Source organism: Bufo gargarizans, chromosome 7 (assembly GCF_014858855.1).
Source record: "Bufo gargarizans isolate SCDJY-AF-19 chromosome 7, ASM1485885v1, whole genome shotgun sequence".
NCBI lineage: Eukaryota > Metazoa > Chordata > Amphibia > Anura > Bufonidae > Bufo > Bufo gargarizans.
In genome coordinates this window covers 48986255-49006816 of record NC_058086.1, presented here as the reverse complement: position 1 = coordinate 49006816, position 20562 = coordinate 48986255, and positions in this window count along the sequence as shown.

Genomic DNA, 20562 nt, shown 5'->3' with positions numbered 1-20562 from the left:
TTTTATAAGTTTACTGTGTCAAAGACTTTTCTAAATTCAGCTTCCTCGCGGAAGTCATCTGAGGTGAATGCTAATTTGCTATTTCCGAAATGAGCAGCTATTTACAGAAGTGGAAGTTCCTCCGTAATCTTATCTAAACAGGCGAGTGTCCTACAGGAGGAGCAAATCCATCATAAACACAAACATTCTACTTGCAAGAAGCCAAGTCCATTCATTACCGTTATCTTGTGCAGGACATGGGAACATCATGGTGCTGGCCAGGTGTGGCATGTAGGAAGGGCACAAGGTCCATGGCTGGTTTGATCTATATTTATCTACGGTATATATCTATTAAATGACTTTTTATTGTTGGCATTTATGATATTGAGATCTACATTGAAGAGTGAAGGAAGGAATGAGATACCCCTACAATTCAGGTAAACAAAGATCCATGAAGATCCTATCCAGATCAGTAAAGGTGGTCATACTTGTGTGTTTCTCTCTTTTGAAGTCTCATGGTACCACTCACTGCCTTGGCATAACCATACTGTACTTCAATGGACTGGACTAGGGAAAGTTAAGGATCTCTCCTAAGTGTCGTTGCTAAAGGGGACATGTGAAGTCTGGATTCTAGGATCAGTTGCCCCACCAAATTTTTGCCCTGGACTGTCCACCCACCAGTCGGGTCATATATCTATTCAACCGGATTGACTGGAGTATGTATGTTACATGACCTATTAGTACATAATGGGGTTCCCAGGCTTTGTGCCCCCTTCTGAGGTAAAGCCAAGGCTGCATCCTGCAAGGCTCTCATTACTGAGGCACTAGTAGGTACTTATTAAAGCCGATGGATAGAATCGACACCCAATCTTATTAAGGGGACCCACACTGTGGTAAGTGCAAAGAGTTTAAATTAAAAGATACTCAGCCATATAACCAGCTGTCATAGGCTATATGTGGCCCAAAATGTTATTATTGAGACCGGGACATTGTCCAACAGGACCGCTCTAACCATAGACAAAATGTTGCACCTGCATCCGATGACCTGGCAGCCAGCCCCATAGTGGGGGAGCATGGAGCCATTTACTCCTAAGAGGAGCATAGTGGGGTCACTATGAATAGTACTATTATTTATTTCCTAAATAGAGTGTGCAGAGGAACTTTACAATACAGCGGATACAGTAACCGGGCAATAACAGACAGTAAGCATTAAGGGTGGCAGTAAGGTGTAGAGTTTGTCTAGAGAGTTGAGAATAAGTAGGAAGATGGTAGAAAAGTGAGAAACCGAAGATGCCTGGGCACCAAAAGCTACAGAGATGAGTTGTGGCTGGAAGAAACCATCATGATGGTCTGGGCCGAATGGAGAAAATAAGGAAAATGCATGTGTCCAGTCAGAAAAGAAGTATATTGTCAATACCTTTCCCCAGTAGTGTGTCTAAATATTTGTCTGTAAATATAATTGTCTTTATAATGCGTAATTAATTGTGAGGACATTGGAAGATGAAGAACATTGTTGTAATGTTCAGGGGGAGGGTAAATCAAGAGATCTTTACAACAGGCCCACCAATGTGTTAAAATGGCCCTGCAGTCCAGCACTGGCTCCGGCTGTCTCAGTTGGATTGGCAGGTAGTGATGGACGAACATGGGCCGGGATCAAATGTTCGCGAACTGCGTGTTTGCGGCGGGCCCCATTCACTTTACTGGCAGGCGAACCTGAAAAACCTTAAGGTCATATTTGCAGCCAGAAAATACTTACTACAAGTACACAAATAGTCCCACAACATGGTCAGTGACATACCAGAGGGGGATTATTGGAAAGAATTCCCACAAAAATATGTATTTTAATCAGGGGCCATTTTTATGCGTCTTAAAGGGAAACTCTAAAAAATGTGCCCTGCTGGAGCCTAGAAAATTTGTATTTCCTATCGGTTTGATGTATATAAATGTGCAGCACTCCACGTTTTTGTATCCTGCAAAGTCCAGTAAAAAAATGAATACGTTAAAGTAATTTTTTTTTCTACCATGGAACTGTATGGTGAACGGATGCTGTAAATACATAAGGCAAGGACCATTCTTGGATATGTGTGGGCTGGCATGAGGAAATTCAATAACACGTGGTCATCACAGGTGTTGAATTGCTCCGAGATCCATGCCTCATTCCTTTTTAGAAATGTGAGGTAGTCCACACTGTTGTGAGCTAGGCGAGTGCGCTTATCGGTCACGATCCCGCCTGCTGTGCTGAACGTCCTTTTGGACAGGACACTCGAAGAGGGGCAAGCCAAGAGTTCCATGGAAAATTGTGCCAGCTCTGGCCACATGTCAAGCCTGCACACCCAGTAGTCCAGGGGTTCCTCGCTTCTCAGAGCGTCCACATCGGCCATTAACCCGATGTAGTCGGACACCTGTCGGTATAGGCGTTGCCTGAGGCTGGATCCAGAGGGCGGCTGTCGATGGGTTGGCTGCAAGAATGATCTCATATCCGAAGTGACCGACACTTCTTCAAACCGGCACTTTTTTCAGGCGCGGTAGGATTGGTACCCACACCTGTTTCGCTGTAGGTGGAAATTCCTCTGCCAGTCAACACAACAGCAGAATGCAGAATAAGGCCTGGAAATGCTGCATTCTGTCAGCCCTCTGTGATGCTGGTAACATGTCCGCTATTTTGTGTTGGTATTAGGGGGTCTAAGTACGTTGCCACCCAGTACTGGTCCTTGCCCTTTATGCTTTATATACGGAGGTCCCTCTTCAAACACTGGAGCATGAACGCCCCCATTTGCACTAAATTGGAAGCGGTGGAGCGCCCTGGCTCCTGCTCATCACCCAGGAGAATGTCGTCCTTGGTCTCCTCCCCCCAGCCACGGACAACACCAGGGATCCCCGAAAAGTTTAAAGCCTACTCTTCTTACTCCTCCTCCTCTCCGGCACCATCCTCCTTCTCTTTCTCTTCAAACTCTTGCTGACTTGTCTCAGATGGAGTAGCCCCCCCTGGGAATTCATCCAGCATTGCGACTTCCTCATCTTCCAGCTCCTGCTTCTCGACGGCTTGATCAATGACACGACGCAATGCACGCTCCAGAAAGAAGGCGTAAGGTACGATGTCACTGATGGCGCCCTGGCTGTGACTGACCAGTTTGGTGACCTCATCAAATGGCCGCAGAAGTCTGCATGCATCACGCATGAGCAGCCACTGGCGTGGTGAAAAGAAACCAAGCTCCCCAGAATCTGTCCTGCCGCAGAGTTCGTACAGGTAGTCATTAACGGCACGTTTCTGCTGGAGTAGCCTATCAAGCATATACAAGGTGGAGTTCCATCGCATCGGGCAGTCACAAATCAGACGTCTGACGGGCAGTTGGTGTTGCCGCTGAACGTCAGCAAGGCGAGCCATGGCTGTGTAAGATCTTCTAAAATGTCCAGAGATTTGCACGTGGGTCATTTTGCCCTGTTTCAGCGCGCTCAGCAGATTGGCACCGTTGTCACACACCACTTTACCAATTGTCAAATTGAGCGGGGCTAGCCACTGATCGGCCTGTGACCTCAGAGCTGAAAGCAGTGCAGGACCGGTGTGGCTCTTGGCTTTCAGGCACAACAGTCGCAGCACAGCATGGCAACGTCTTACCTGGCACGTCGAATAGGTTCTGGGGGGCGCAGCGGAAGAGACGGTAGCAGTGGAAAAGGAGGAGTCAGCTGAGGAGGAGATGGAGGATGGAGTAGGAGGAGGATAGAAGAGGCAGGCCTGCATGCAATCCGTGGCGGCAACACCAAATCCACACGGGTGCCACGGGTTACATGCTTGACAGCTGTCAGAAGGTTCACCCAGTGGGCAGTAAAAGTTATGTACCTTCCCTGCCCGTGTTTGCTAGACCACGTGTCTGTGGTCAGATGTATCTTGGCACCGACACTGTGTGCCAGAGATACATTCACTTGCTACTGAACGTGGCCATATAGCTCTGGGATGCCCTTCTGGGAGAAATATTTCCTTCCGGGGACCTTCCATTGCGTTGTGCCAATGGCCACAAATTCTAAAGGCCTCCGAGTCCACCAGTTTATATGGCAGTAGTTGGCGGGCTAGCACTTTCGACAAGCCAGAGGTCAGCTGTTGGGCAAGAGGGTTATCCGACGTCATCAGTTATTTTACACTCGAACATTTGGGCCACGGAAGCCTGCTTTTTGCCAGATGAACGCGACGACAGCACGTTGTAAGGTGGAGTGGAGGACAAATGGGAGGAGAAGGAGAAGAGGCAGGACGGGGAGCGCTGGGAGTGTGGCTTTGTGGGTTCTGACAGCATTGCTCCCACTGGGCTCGGTGATTGGAGGCCAGGTGCCTTCTTAAGGCGGTCGTCCTTAGGTGAGTGTTGGGCTTACCACGACTTATGCGTTGACAGCACAGGCTGCAGATGGCAACACTATAAAAAAAGGCCCACCCCATGTGCCGGCGTCCTGGGAGTGCCAGATGTGACCGTGCATGGTGGATGGCTCGCTCCAGATACTTTTGCAGTCTGCTTTTTGCCTCCTGTGCCCTGCGAGTTCTGCCTGCTTCTCCTCCTCCTCCTCCCTATCTGCTGCTCCGTCTCTCCCTCTGATCTCCCCTCCTCTTCCTCTCTTGTAGGCACCCACGTGACATCCATCGACACGTCATCATCGTCACCTTCACCACCACTGACATTATAGATCTCGGAGTAGGCAGCAACAGCGGGGAACTCTCTCCTTGGGCTGATCTGTGTACTGTTGTCAGACCGCTGGTTGGCGGCCGTTGATACCTCCTCTTCCTCATACAATGCCAAGAATGGAGGTGCATCGGTAAGGTCTGGGAATGGATGGAAAAATAATTCCTCTGACTCGAGTGGAGGGGCTATGGTGGTGGTGGTGGTGGTGTCGTCTTTGGGGGTGCACACAGCAGAGAGTGAGGAGGGTGCAGATACAGAGGATAAGGAGGGTGCAGAAGCGGAAGGCTGAGTGAGCCGTTCAACTAACTCTGGTGCGTCTTTTGAAGTTATCGCACGCGCCTTCTCCAACTTCCCACTTAGGCTCCAGCCTGGTGCACCTGCCCGATCCGTACCATCCCTGTGGAACGGTCTGCCTCTTCCTCTGCCTGTCATTTTCTAAATGACCCTCTGCCTAAGTCCGTAGAGAAGAGCAGTATTTAGAAGTTATATCGCACCCCTCAATCAGTATTGGTGGAAGAAGGCATATAGCACCCCTCAAATAGTATTTGATGGAAGAAGGCATATTGCAGCCCTCAAACAAGTATTTACACCCGTTGCAATTAGTTGTTCCAATAGCGTTTGTCCCTCTATCTAGCTGCGGTATCGCAGCAGAACCGCACACAACTGCTGCACAATACAAATAAACTATAATATAATTTCTATGTTAGAAAGTATATTATAAGTATATCGCACCCCTCTATATCACACCTATCGATAGCACACCTATACCAGTCCTTAAAAGGACTTTTGTGCCCTATTAGCTAGCGTTTGGTGTCCCTAACACTCTGTCCCTGCTCCACACAGCAACCTCTCCCTACACTGGCAAAACACATAATGTAAAATGGCGGCCAGATCAGGTTCTGTTATAGGGTTGGGGGTATGTCCATGTGCTGAAACGTCTCAGTTGGCTGTCCTGTCCCATCTTAAGGATGTGTCATGGGTTAAAGTTCGTCACTACGCAAAATAATATGGCACATGCCAACATTGCCATATGTTCGCATGTTTGGCGAATCTCGAACGAGCAAAGTTTGCCGCGAAACGACCGCTGGGCAAACCGCAAGGCCATCTCTATTGGCAGGTCCACTGACCTCTTTTCCTAAGTGCAGTTGGTCATATTGAGCCCCCTAATGATCCACAAAGTCTTCTTCTAGACTAATTGACTTCTTGAAGCATCTCCCACATGTAAACTGTCAGGGGCTTCTGTTCTATTTCTTCAGAGAGCAGAGCAGGTAGCCTTGGGTGTCCCAGCTTCAAATGTTCCTTTAGTTTACAAGACATAAAATCCCTGTGACAAGTATTCATAATTTACACGTACGTTCAGAGCGCCAATACTGCTATTTATATCAGCACAAAGCTTCCCCAGCATAGGCTCCAAGCTCTTAAAGCACATGATATCATTCCTTTGGCCTCCACAAGTCTTAATCCGAAGCCCTGGAGAGAGAGTTTATTGTGTTCTTACAAATATCACACTTGGGTTGGGAGCCATGGCAGATGGCAACATACTCGTGAATCATCTTGGGCTTGCAAACATTTATTTGGAAGAGGAATCACTGTCATTGATGGAGGGGTGATTGTTCTCCGCCTCGTAAACACATTCTTCCAGTCAACGGTAATTATCTCCTATTAATTCTGATACAGAGTAACGTCTGTGACAACAACAGACCTAACCAAAGCAAATGTGGGCTGATGGATACATTGTACTTCCTGAGATCTGTTTACAAATAATCCACTTATTGCAAAAAAGTTAAATTTTTATATTATGGAAGGGAAGGTGGACTAAGGCACGCCGGGCTATAAGATGTGGATGGAATTCAGTTTTTGCATTCACTATATTGCAGTATGAGGCTGTGGCTTTTCATCTGTTGGCCTGGTCTAGGTTACACGAGGCTAACTCTGCTCTAATGTTTGCCCCTACATCGCATGAGAATCAATAATTGAACCTGAATGCACCAAAGACCAAATATCTTTGAGTCATTCACCACTTCACCGTTTTCTATTTTCTTTCCTATTTTTTTAATAGGACAAAGTGCAACTAAACAACTTTTTTTTTTTTTTTTTTGCACTCTGCCACCTTCCATTAACTGTGTTTTTATGAAATGGTGCCATTGTAAAAGAATCAATGTGGGCTAGAGGTAGTCTTTTTTAAACCAGTAAAGCCCCTAACATGCCCCACGGAGCTGATCTGGGTCTCCTACCTGGAAGCTCCTGCCAGCATGTAGAGATCACATTATCGCTGGCACAGGAGCAGGAAGCATCATGGGCGGTCCATGAACCGTATACATGGTGCGGATTGAGAAGAGGTCCGAGAGCTGAGACCACAGTGAATCACTAGGACTTAGAAGCACTCAGCCCAGTTCTGTCTTTCCTCGAATCTGGAGAGGGGCCCAAAGGAAAGTCTTCAGTCTGTCTTCTGCAGCGAGAAACATCAGAATTCGGCTAAGCGCTTCCAACCCCTCACCTTAGCGGTTATGGGGTCTCAACACTCGGACACCCATAAGTGAATCCTTGAATATGTCACTTTTTCTAAACTGCAGGTTACTCTTTAAGTAATCTGCTGAAGTTTTCATATTACAGTGCCTTGAAAAAGTATTCATACCCCTTGAACTTTTCCACATTGTTTCACATTACACCCACAAATTTAAAAGTATTTATTGGGACTTACATGTGATAGACCAACACAAAGTAGCAAGTATGTGTGAAGTGAAAAGAAAATGATATCAGCCCCCTAAACTCTGATGCCCCTAAATAATATCAAGTGTGACCAATTGCCTTCAGAAGTCACCTCATTAGTACATAGCGTCCACCTGTGTGTAATGTATTCTCAGTATAACTCTAGCTGTTCTGTGAAGGCCTCAGAGGTTTGTTAGAGAACATTAATGATCAAACAGCATCGTGAAAACCAAGGAACACACCAGACAGGTCAGGGATAAAGTTGTGGAGAAGTGTAAAGCAGGATTAGAAATATTCCAACAAACAATATTCCAAGCTCTGAACATCTCACGGAGCACTGTTCAATCCATCATCCAAAAATACAGGCAAGGAGACCACTAATTAGAGAAGCAGCCAGGAGACTCACGGTCACTCTGGAGGAGCTGCAGAGATCTACAGCTCAGGTGTGAGAGTCTGTCCATGGGACAACTATTAGTCGTATACTCCACAAATCTGGCCTTCATGGAAGAGTGGCAAGAATAAAGCCATTTTTGAAAGAAAGCCATAAGAAGTCCCATTTGCCACAAGCTATGTAGAGGACACAGCAAACATAAAGAAGAATGTACTCTAGTCATTTAATACCAAAGTTGAACTTTTTGGCCTAAATGCAAAAGACAAAATGTGGCGGAAAACTAACACTGCCCATCACCCTGAACAAACTATCCCCACCATGAGACATGAAGGTGGCAGTATCATACTGTGGGAGGCTTTTCTTCAGCAAGGGAAGCTGGTCAGAGGTGAGGGAAGATGGATGGAGCTAAAAACAGGGCGATCCTGGAGGAAAACCTGGTAGAGGCTGCAAAAGACTTGAGACTGGGACTGAGGCTCGCCTTCCAGCAGGACAACAACCCTCAGCATCCAGCCAGAGCTACAATGAAATGGATTAGATCAAAGCATTTTCATGTGTTAGAACGGCCCAGTCACCGTCCAGACCTAAATCCCATTAAGACTCTGGGGAAAGACTTGAAACTTGCTGTTCACAGACAATCTCCATCCGATCTTACTGAATGCAAGCTCTTCTGCAAAGAAGAATGAGTAGAAATTTGCAGCAGTAACAGCATCGAAAAGGGGTCCTACAAAGTATTGACAAAGGGGGGCTGAATACAAATGCACACTGCACTTTCCAGGTTTTTATTTATTAAAATTTTTGAAAACCATGTATCATTTTCTTCTCACCTCACACATACTTGCTACTTTGTGTGGGTCGACCAAATAAAATCCTAATAAAATATATATAAATTTGTGGGTGTAACATGAAAAGAAAATGTGGAAAAGTTCAAGGGGTATGAATACTTTTTTAAGGCACTGTACATGTCGTTCAGTGCTTCACTCCTGAGAGTAATGACTCATCGCTAGAAAGAGCTCGGGATATGAAGAAAAGTAACAGAAAGCAGAACAAGAAACATGGACGAAGAACCCAGAAGAAGATGATGAATAATTAAAGGACTTGTCCAGGAAAAAATACAGTAACGGGTCTGGTATTTTAATTCCAAAAACAGCCCCACTGTTATCTCTAGGTGGTGTCTGGTAGTGGTACTCTTACTTATATTCCAAAGATGCAGGCTCCACAATGCTGCAGACTCCCCCAGCAGCCCCTGGTTGTTCGGTGTCTACCTAGAACTTTTGATGGTGATTTCCAGTCTGGGAAGTGTGTTTATAAACTACTGAATGGAAAACTAACTGCCCCCTGCATTATAGGAACTCACTAAGCTGTTAAGGATAGTGACTAGTGAGTGCAGCTCTGGAGTATAATACAGGATGTAACTCAGGATCAGTACAGGATATGTAATGTATGTACACAGTGACTGCACCAGCAGAATAGTGAGTGCAGCTCTGGAGTATAATACAGGATGTAACTCAGGATCAGTACAGGATAAGTAATGTATGTACACAGTGACTGCACCAGCAGAATAGTGAGTGCAGCTCTGGAGTATAATACAGGATGTAACTGAGGATTAGTACAGGATAAGGCTACTTTCACACTAGCGTTCGGGCGGATCCGTTCTGAACGGATCCGCTCATATTAATGCAGACGGAGGCTCCGTTCAGTACGGATCCGTCTGCATTAATAACTTTAAAAAAATTCGCAAGTGCGCAAGTGCGAAAGTAGCCTGCGCGGATCCGTTCAGACTTTCAATGTAAAGTCAATGGGGGACGGATCCGCTTGAAGATTGAGCCACATTGTGGCATCTTCAAACGGATCCGTCCCCATTGACTTACATTGTAAGTCTGGACGGATCCGCACGGATCCGCACGCCTCCGCACGGCCAGGCGGACACCCGAACGCTGCAAGCAGCGTTCAGCTGTCCGCCTGTCCGTGCGGAGGCGAGCGGAGCGGAGGCTGAACGCCGCCAGACTGATGCAGTCTGAGCGGATCCGCCTCCATTCAGACTGCATCAGGGCTGGACGGCTGCGTTCGGGTCCGCTCGTGAGCTCCTTCAAACGGAGCTCACGAACGGAAACCCGAACGCTAGTGTGAAAGTAGCCTAAGTAATGTATGTACACAGTGACTTCACCAGCAGAATAGTGAGTGCAGCTCTGGAGTATAATATAGGATGTAACTCAGGATCAGTACAGGGTAAGTAATGTAATGTATGTACACAGTGACTGCACCAGTAGAATAGTGAGTGCAGCTCTGGAGTATAATACAGGATGTAACTCAGGATCAGTACAGGATAAGTAATGTATGTACACAGTGACTGCACCAGCAGAATAGTGAGTGCAGCTCTGGAGTATAATACAGGATGTAACTCAGGATCAGTACAGGATAAGTAATGTATGTACACAGTGACTGCACCAGCAGAATAGTGAGTGCAGCTCTGGAGCATAATACAGGATGTAACTCAGGATCAGTACAGGATAAGTAATGTATATACACCGTGACTGCCCAAGCAGAATAGTGAGTGCAGCTCTGGAGTATAATACAGGATGTAACTCAGGATCAGTACAGGATAAGTAATGTATGTTCACAGTGACTTCACCAGCAGAATAGTGAGTGCAGCTCTGGAGTAAAATACAGGTAGACTTGTATAGTATATAACATACAATGGTGGTCATAGGTTTCCTATTAATGCCATGCACTTGCTTATGTTTTTTCAACGCCTATACAGAGACTTACAATGTGACTTTGGTCTCTCCCTCACAATTAGCAATTCTCCATTTCTGGAGTTTGTACGTTCATGTTCCATAGCTCCTCTATAGGATAAACACCCCGTGCTGATATAATACCGTCATACCGTGACATATTTACATTGTTGATCGAGTCCAGAGCGTTATAGTTAATGTGATTAGCTGCTCAGAGCATAAACTGGAATCAAATGTTTAGACTGGGTCCGACATGAATAATGCTCTGATCATACAAGAACCATCCACATAACCTTTGAAGTTGAACTTAACTCCTGTTCTATCTATGGACTTCCGCTCCCCACCTTGGGTTGATTCGCCAGGACTTTCTAAATCTGCACAATGTCATAATCTTATTACTGCAAGATAAAAAAACATCTAGAAATGGATTTGCCAAAAATTCTGCTTAATGATTTTTACCCTTAAGTTTTGGCCTAGATCCCAACTGTGATGTCTGTATCTCCTCGGTTCTTCATGTTCGGATCCTCTTTGTGTCTGATGACTTTGAAGAAGAGATATGGGCAGTGATAGGAGTCAGAGGTAAGTTTATAGCAAGTGCTATCATATCTGTGATGATGGGAGAAGTAGTCCATACATTGCTGCAATGTGTCAGATTATTCCTGGTGAACTCATGGCTGCCATGCCCCGGCTTTTCCTTCACAATTTCTTTTTAACAGTGTAAGTACTGGGAGAAACCCACATGTAAGCTTCTGGGTCTCCTATGCAAAAATCTGTGCAAGGGTCCCCATCTGCCACATGCCATTTATAATACTGGTATCTTATTTGAGCCCCTAAGGGACAAGGGCTGAGGTGCAACTGTTACCTTATATTCTGCAAACGGGCCACAAAAGAGCAGGATTGGTGCAAATTTGGAGTAAAGTGGGTGTTTTGGGGATATTTCTGGGGTGGGGATTAAATAACTATTGTAAAGTATGCACACACAATTTTACCAATGCTCATAGTTGCCTATGAAGTCTGTAGAGGAGATGACCTTAGATCAAGCGGGGTCCATTCCCTTCTCCATTGATGGTGTGGATATAAGCAATCCCAGTGCTAGAGAGACAAGTAAAAAATTAGCACTAAAAATGGATGTTCTGTGGGCGTCTCCCTGGAGGTGAGGTTTACAAGTCGCTCTTTTGGGCATTTAAATGTTGGTATGTATGCACACCCACTTTAGCTACATGATTGGTTGTCCATGAAACCTTTGGAGAAGAAGACCTTGGCTCCATTTTCCTCTCCGTTAGTGGTGAGGATCTAAGAAGGTCTCATCTTTCTACAAGTCTTATAACATTAGTAACAGATGGGGGGAAAGCCTGTGACATCTCTTCTCCATGACTTGCCACTTCTTGCACCTGTCTTGAAGACCACAGCAATGTCGTAAACCAAGCATTGGTCTCCTCTCCATACTATACAATGGCACCATGTGGATGACTGATATAGAGATGTTGTGATATCTGATAGCTCACTCTTAATCATGATTTTCTTCTTCATCTTTGAGCATGAAGACTAAGATTATATGGGCAAATCTGCTGTGGCCACTGCTGGAAATACTGAAGCCGTGTACGATGGATGGATCCCTCCACTAGTCAGTAGGAAGTGTCTCTGTAGTTTTGGACCATCTGAGCCAAAGGGAACAAGATTTCCTATCCCACACTGACTTCATTCACAATATCTACTCATCAAAGAAAAGAATTGTGAATACAGCTCTGGATATGATTGGAGTATAAGGGCAGAAAAAGACTTGGCAGCTGGCTGAGACGTGTCCTCGATATAGGCAAAAACTGTTCTCCCACATGTGACCATTGAGGCCAAAAACTGTCTGCAGTGGTCACATCAACCATGAGCGGTATGTGACTGCTCAGTCCATAGTGGTTCAGGGTGGCAGGACCAGAGCAGCAGCCATTAAGGGGTTTTCCACCAAAACAGCCCCAACAGTGACTTGATGCAAGTGATCCAGCTGCTGTATTTCCTAGAGAGCAAAGGATTTTGCCCAGAGAAGCTACCGGTGTATATATGTAGTATAGTCAATGCACAACCATGCAAGACATGGTCACAGAGCCAGTGCAACTCCATGCTAGGATCATAAGGCATATAATTAGAGCTTTACTTGAGCGGACTATCCCTTTAACTCAGCCATGCGGGAGGCGAGATGTACAATGCTTCTTAGATAATCTTTCTGCTGATAGCGGCTTCATCCTCTTTGTCCTGTCTTTCTTCTGCCATGGAACGAAAGTTGTGACCCTGCAATCACACATTAGGTGGTTGTCCATTACTGACGAAATTGGAAGGACTATGTAATGTGTATGGTGGTGTCCCAGCTCTTCTCTAGTGGCGCATGTCTTGGAATAGAAGAATCGTCCAGTTGGATTTCAACATGGCTGCCAGAGGGACTGGAAGTGCATGTGTATGGGGGTGGTTTGGAAGGAATTGTCTGACAGCTATCTAAAGCACATGATCAGTTTAAGACTTTGGGTGTTAGAGAAGGGCCAAACTCAAGGCAGATGATCCATTTGCAGTTCCCACTCACATTTCTGCCAAGTCTCCCCAATACTTGACCTTATGTTCTGGCTTGTGGGATAAGAAGAACCTTATAAAATGAGTCTTTAACTGGCATCGAGTAAAGAAAAAATCTTTTCCTATAAGACTTAATAAGCATCTCCAAATATTTTATATTCACTAAATGTTCCTTCTGGCAACCAAAGTAAAACCATATGTGTCCTCATGTTTCATAACTTCTTGTAGAAGGAGATGTTTTCCCATTAAGCTCGGCTCTTCAGCCCCACATCTGCCACTTTCTGCCATAGGAATTAATTTTACAGCACTTAAAACGAAGACATAAAACCTTTACAGTTATTAGAACAAAAAAATAAAATAAAATAAAAGAATAGGATGACAAACTGGAAACATTTCGTTTTTTTCTATTCTTGAGGTCATCATGTGTGAGCCTTTCTGAGGTTCGGGGCTCGTGCTCCGAGAGAGATGACAATTAAGTGATTAAGGGTTTAGGAAACGCTTTCATTTTGGAGAAATGATAGTAGAAGGAAACCAAGGTGGTCATTTTGGTCAGCAGTTGGCCACATCTGCGTTCTTTGGTTCAGACCTGGGTGAGACGGACAAGCGGCTACATAAAACCTGCGCCCACGGATGTTCACAATGTAGATGTCACTTATTGTAGGATAACTTGTTAGCTCAATGAGACTATTGCTCAACTTACATCAAAAAATTTACAATCAGATGGTTGTCACAGCCCCGCTCACTCCCAGACCTTAAAATGCTGCAACCCCTCAGTCTACATGAAAATAAGTGCACCCCCTCTTCCTCAAGTATTCCAGTTTTATTTGATTGCTATTGGTTAGTGTTGACTCTCTTCCACCATATTAAACTGTTATATGGCTGAATAACATGCCATTATATACATGAAATTGTATAATTGTTACCTCACAATATCTTCCCACACTGAAGTGTGCCATGTAATACATACCAGGCTGTCATGTTATGCCATACGCCATCTGTGGTGACCTGTGTGGCGTAAGATGCATCGTGTTGATGGGCACCGCATAGGCATATGTTGTAAACTGCGCTGTTTATTATTGTGTGCACCTGGCATAAAGGAGTTAATTGCCAGGGCTAGCACGTTCCCCTAGTTAATAAATAATAGTGCACCTGAGCCTTGTGATCAGTGCACACAAAGACCACAAGACTTGGAGAGCAGTTATAGAGGGAGAACCATCTAACATGATAACTAGCAAGTGGAGGTGGGTGATGCTCACCAATTGGCACGCCACCACAGGGCCTAGAAAGGGTGAAAGGAACTAAGGGGAGAGTAGTCTGTAGAAAAGGATAAGGCTTTGCACTTCCTAACCTTCACATCTTGAAGCAGGAAAGGACCTGACAACCAGGACCAAGACCATTCTGCCCGCTACAAGTAATACCTGTATAAATTCCACGGCCCAAGGAGATACTTGGACAGATGACGCTTTAGTGTGTCATATGGAGAGCGATACTACATCCTGAAGAAACGCCAGAGCAGAACGTGTGGTGTCCATCATGGGGAGAGATGGCCTGGCCAGTAGCACAGCCATTTTAATTTCTGTCAACCAGGAGTATTGCTATCAGCCAGAAGTTGGGTGGATTCGGCCAAACTAGAGAGACTAAACCAGTTGCCCCATCTGAGGTTCTAACCACCAAAGTAGTTGCATCTTCTCAGAAGTCTATATCCATTAAGACTGTTGCCCCTTGTGAGAATACTGTAACCAACAAGCTTGTCACCTCAAGTGTGAACAGTAAAAGCCATTAGTCAGGTTTCATTTGTGTCCACCTGTTTCCTTTCACCATGTGGGTTTCAGACGTCCTTTTTTTCCTACAAGAAGAGGGATAAAGTGGATTAAGGTCTCAAATATGGCAGCCACCAGGTCTAGGAGTCTAGCAAAGAGGGTTGAAGCTACATGAGCAAGGACTATAAAGGGGCCCTAATTATAATTTTTGCTTTGTGGCTCATTTTCATCTATAAATTACCCTCACCAGACCCTACAATAATGAGATTAGAGTTTGTAGAACATGTTTCTGTAAGAATCTATTACAAGTCTGGTATAAGACATTTCATTTTCTAATCGTCTTCCCTCTTTGTAAATCACCAACAGAACGATCATTTTCCTGCCTCTCTGACTTCAGATGATTAGTAACTATTCTCCATGGTTACAGAACGTCAACTCCACCACCTGAAGAACAACGCGATGATGACGCTAATTACTTCATTGTTTTCATAGGAAAATCTCATTCTTCACTTCAGAGTCTCCAACTGGAAAATCCATCCGGGAGTGATTATGATGTAAATGATATGTACATTGAGTAAGCGCTCATCGTGTTCTCCCAGGCTCTTCCAGTCATCCACAACATGGGCAATCAGAGCGAGGCCGGGGAAATGCACAATAATATAGCATGACCTCACTGCCTTATGAGGAGGCTTACTTGTGGTTGTGAGTAGAGAAAAGCGAATCGACTTCAGATGAAACATCCAAAGTCGATTTGCATAAAACTTTGTTCTAATACTGTACGGGGCAGGTACCACTTGGAACCAAACCCGAGTTCGGGAAATGGTTTTTTACAATACAAATTAATTTATGAAGTTATTATGTGAAGTCTCATGAGACTTCGCAAAGCAATAACTTCGGCACATCGGAGCCAATAAATTCTAATACTGTACGGAGCTCCTGCTCTGTATCGTAATAGAACTAAGTTTTATGCGAATTGACTTCGGATGTTTCATCTGAAGTCGATTCACTCATCCCTAGTTGTGAGGTATAGAGCAGCCATGCAGAGCGATGAGCCAAAACCAAAAGTAGTTCTGGAGAGTTGTCAGATATTAAGAATAAAGTGACCCTCCAGTGCACCAAAAATATGGTATACTGTATATAGTTTACATACCTGGTGCCCTCCATTCTGTTTCTCCATCAGATTCCTTTTAAGACAAAAAACACAGTCATGGACACAGTTCCTATATCACTGGTAACAGCCCATCCGAGGGTAGAAGGTGGTGAGGTTAGGTATTAGAATTTCCTACAGTGGCTGCTCAACAAAGTCTGAGATGGTGGTGGCCATCTTGATAGGAATCTGATGGTGACCATAATGGAGGTACGGAAGGTATGTTGATTATATATGTGTCATAAATAGTCAAATTATAGGTTTGGACTAGAAGGTCACTTGGAAGATTCAGGACATTTGAAAAGTGACTGTGGACTTTCTGGGACACAGTTGGAACAATGTGGGTCTTCACCCTTAAAGGGCTTTCACCTTATTGGAAAATCTGTTTCCTTATCTCTTATTGGAGCTAATGTGATACTTTCAGTGGGCACTAAGGTCATAGTGGACCTTCCTGATGAATGTAATCAATTTTGGATAGCAAGGAATTAACACCAGATGAAAAAATCTAAAAGCTGAAGGACAAAGCCAGGACCAGAGCCAGCAGCAGAAAAGAGTCAGACACTAACAATCATTGATACTACGGTATGTCAAAAATAAATTTTAATGATGAAATTAAAATCTGATGATGTCATCAGGCAATGCTTGTCATAGAAACCATGGGGAGAACCTGGAACCAGGTCCAGTGAGTAACATTGATGATGTTCCTCCCTCAACTAACTGGTTGTTAATGTTTCCAATATTTACTTGGGTGGAAAGAAATCCTTATAGACCCTATAACCATAGATACGGGGTAGGCTTTAGATATCTCAACTTCTTCTCATAGATGAGAACTAGAATCAACAAACCACAAAATGACGACTAAACATTCCACATTTCAGATTTAAATTTTGTGTTGTGGTCAGATTTCTGTATCTAAAGGACATTTCCTTTTGGAACGAGGTAGAAACTGTGGGATTCAATGTGGTGATGTAAGTGATGTCTTTTTTCACTAATATATCCCAGAAGGTCTCTAGAGTGGCCCCTCCTGCTGTCAGGACGGAACGAGATGACTGAGTGCAGAAGGAAGGGGACCTGGAACGTAAATAAATAGTCACCAACCTCAAATTGAGCTTCTGTTTTCTGTGGTTTTTGATCAGCTCTGAAGAGGGCGGAACGTTTGAGCTTCTAATGAGCAATTCTGAAGTTTATGTACTACGAGGAACATCTAATTAACTTGATTTTCCGGTATTTCATATACATAGAAATGGTCCATATCCTTGTACTGGAGGCTGGAGGTCCACTCTGTCTGCATTTAAATTGCATAGATGATGGGTTTATGGACCAAAGCTTCCTTTTTGCAGCTTCCATGGAGAATATATAATGAAGACAATTGGACAACCAAAGATCGTCATATCGTCAAGGGGGCTTCAGAAGCTGTCAACTTGCAGACAAACGCTAATAAGAGGCATTGAAGGGCTCATATGAAGTTACTTCCTTCCCCAAAACATGTATTTGAGGCATCAAGTGTTTAGATAAAGTCTATGGCTGACCATAGACATTAATGTCAGCCAAACCCACTGACTTTGGAGAAACCAGACGATAATCTAATATGTGGTCCAGTTGGTCCCATGTAAAATGCTTGCCGTTCTGAAGTTGCGTGGATCAACCGCCCGGGTACCCAGTCATGTGATGCTTCTCTTATGAAAATCCAGCTTCTGCCATCAAGTCCTTCAACAGGTTTCCAGCTTGGGCTATGGATGGGTATCACTTCCATTGTAGATGGGTCAAGAAGTATTCCTTTCCCTGGCGTAGGAGGAAACTCTTGAATCCACCCAATGTGTGCATGCGCCAGACAGGGGAATAGTTCTGACCCTGTCTACAGAGGAAGTGATGTCCTGTCCAGGCCAGAAACTTGGTAAAAGAGGTGATGTTGGCGGAAGCTGGATTTTCAAGTTCACATGTTGCTTTGGTAGCAGCATTTATCTCTTACACTGAAGATGGTACATGTGCAAAGATTCCAACAATGATGAACCAATATCCACATTTCTTCAAGAATCTGAACAGTGTCGTAACAATACTGAACTGGTGGATGCAATCCTATCCACCTGTTGGTCCCCGAAGTGCCCCAAGAGGCCATAAAAACTGATTTATAGGTTCCTATTTCAGCCCCTGATGGGTTCTCTGATGTTATTGTCTTGGGGGTGCCTCTAGTGGTGCGGCCGTAGTCCCCTTTCATGTGATTTCAGAGTATATCAGTCACAGACGGACACCTTGTTACACTTAGCGCGGGCACAGCTGGTGGACGCTGGGTGTGCACATTCTGACTCTGCTAAACATTTTACATAATTACTCCTTTTATTTCATTGCTTCCTGTAAAACAAAGTCAGTTTATAAGAACAAGGTGATAGAATTTACTGGAAATATTAGTTTATGGATCGCTGGGGAGCAGTCACTAACCGGCACGTGGAACGCACTCTTGATTGGTAAAAAATCTATTGATGATACATGGAGCCATAGCAGGAAAGGGAATATGCCGGGCCCTCTTTGATGTCAATGCTGCTTTCAGGAGGAGGGAGCCTGTAAGAAATATAGGTTTTGGAAATAATATATGCATTATATTCTATAGATCATGAGGGCTTTATTTGTGTGAAACAGAGATGGGTAGGTGACTGTACGCGTGTATACTTCAAAGTATGTATCTAGCTCATGTCTTACTCTGATTCTCACAGATAAAGGTCCTGGAATATCCTGTATCTCTTACATATGCTGATTGGTAGAGAACAAAAGGTACCCAAAATGTGTGAATAGACACCCTACCCATACGGGCATGAACCTAGTGGTAGCTGTTTCTATGTCAGTCTATGTATGTATGTGATAGAAAATAATCTTATGCAGCACTTTATCTTTCCCTTGGGTACCCTTAGAGCACACCCTAAGCACAAGCCGAGGTTGGCTTGGTTTTAAGTAAGGTGGTATGTAACACCCCAGAGTGGTGTTACCACTCCTGCACCCTACTACTATCTCTAATGGGATAACCTGTATGTCATCTTGTGCATTTATTCCAGGTCCTCAACACTGTGCATTTCTATTTTGTTATGTAACCATTCATGTAATGTGCCTGGTTCACCAGCAGGTGGCAGCAAACATGGCAGAGCTATCTTAGATAAACTGGAACTTTCCATTCCATTCTAACCCCCCCCTCTGTGGAAAAGTGGACTAGTCTCACTTCCTGCAGGAAGGTTGGGGACCAGTTCTAGTCAGTCTAGCTTATCCCCGGCTAGGGGAAGGGTGTACTGGGGCACGTCTCTGCTGGATGTGCCCAAGCCAGCCAGAGTACCCTTAGCTATGCTGGCCATGGAGGCCAAAGCTTAGAGCCTCAGGAGCCAGAAGGAAAGTTCCCTGGCCTAATCTAGAGTCGGATCTTACAAAGAGAAGTGCAGCATACAAGAAGAAGCAAAGTCATACAGTCAGTCTGTCAAGGAATGCAGAGCCAGAGAAAAACAGATGTAGCAGCAGGGGCGTAACGATCGAGGTCGCAAAGAGTGTGACCGGGCCCGACGGGTGGAGGGGGCCCGCTGTACTCACATGTAATGGGAGTGCTCTGATGGCCCGGGCATGAAGTACAGTGAGAATGCTGGGCGCTCTTCAAATGTGAGGGGTCGCAGGAGACAGGGGGAGCACAGAGGCAAGGAGGGGGGCACACTCACCCGGCAGTTCTTGTCACTGCCGGGCTGTTAGTTTTCAGAGTGAAGCAGGGTGACCTGTCCGATCCTGCACTGTTCTTCTGAGCTCAGGCGCTCCCCCTGCTGGGCGCACATTGCGCTGCTGGCTGTGGGAGGAGCGCTGAAAGCCCGGGATTCGGCCTCCAGCACAGCCAGCAGCGCGATGTGAGTGTGGGAGCGCGTCATCAAGGAAGAGGGTAAGTATATGGGCTTTTTTTTATTTTTAACATAAAGCTGCAGACTGGAGGCAAAAGAGGGGCAACAACTGGAGTGAGGGGGCACAAAAGTAGGTATCTTTACTGAGGGGGCTGCCTAATCTGGAACAACTACTGTGAGGGGCCACATATGTGGGCATAACTACTGTGAGGGGGCACATATGTGGGCATAACTACTGTGAGGGGGCACATATGTGGGCATAACTACTGTGAGGGGGCACATATCTGGCATAACTACTGTGAGGGGGCACATATCTGGCATAACTACTGTGAGGGAGGCACATATCTGGACATAACTACTGTGAGGGGGCACATATCTGGCATAACTACTGTGAGGGAGTCACATATCTGGCCATAACCACTGTGAGGGGTCAAATATATGGGCATAACTACTGTGAGTAGGCACATATCTGGCCATAACCACTGTGAGGGGGCACATATCTGGGCATAACTACTGTGAGGGGGCACATATCTATCATAACTACTGTGAGGGAATCACATATCAAGTCATAACCACTGTAAGGGGTCACATATCTGGGTATAACTACTGTGAGGGGGCACATATCTGGCATAACTACTGTGAGGGAGGCACATATCTGGACATAACTACTGTGAGGGGGCACATATGTGGGCATAACTACTGTGAGGGGGCACATATCTAGCATAACTACTGTGAGATAATCACATATCTGTCATAACCACTGCGAGGGG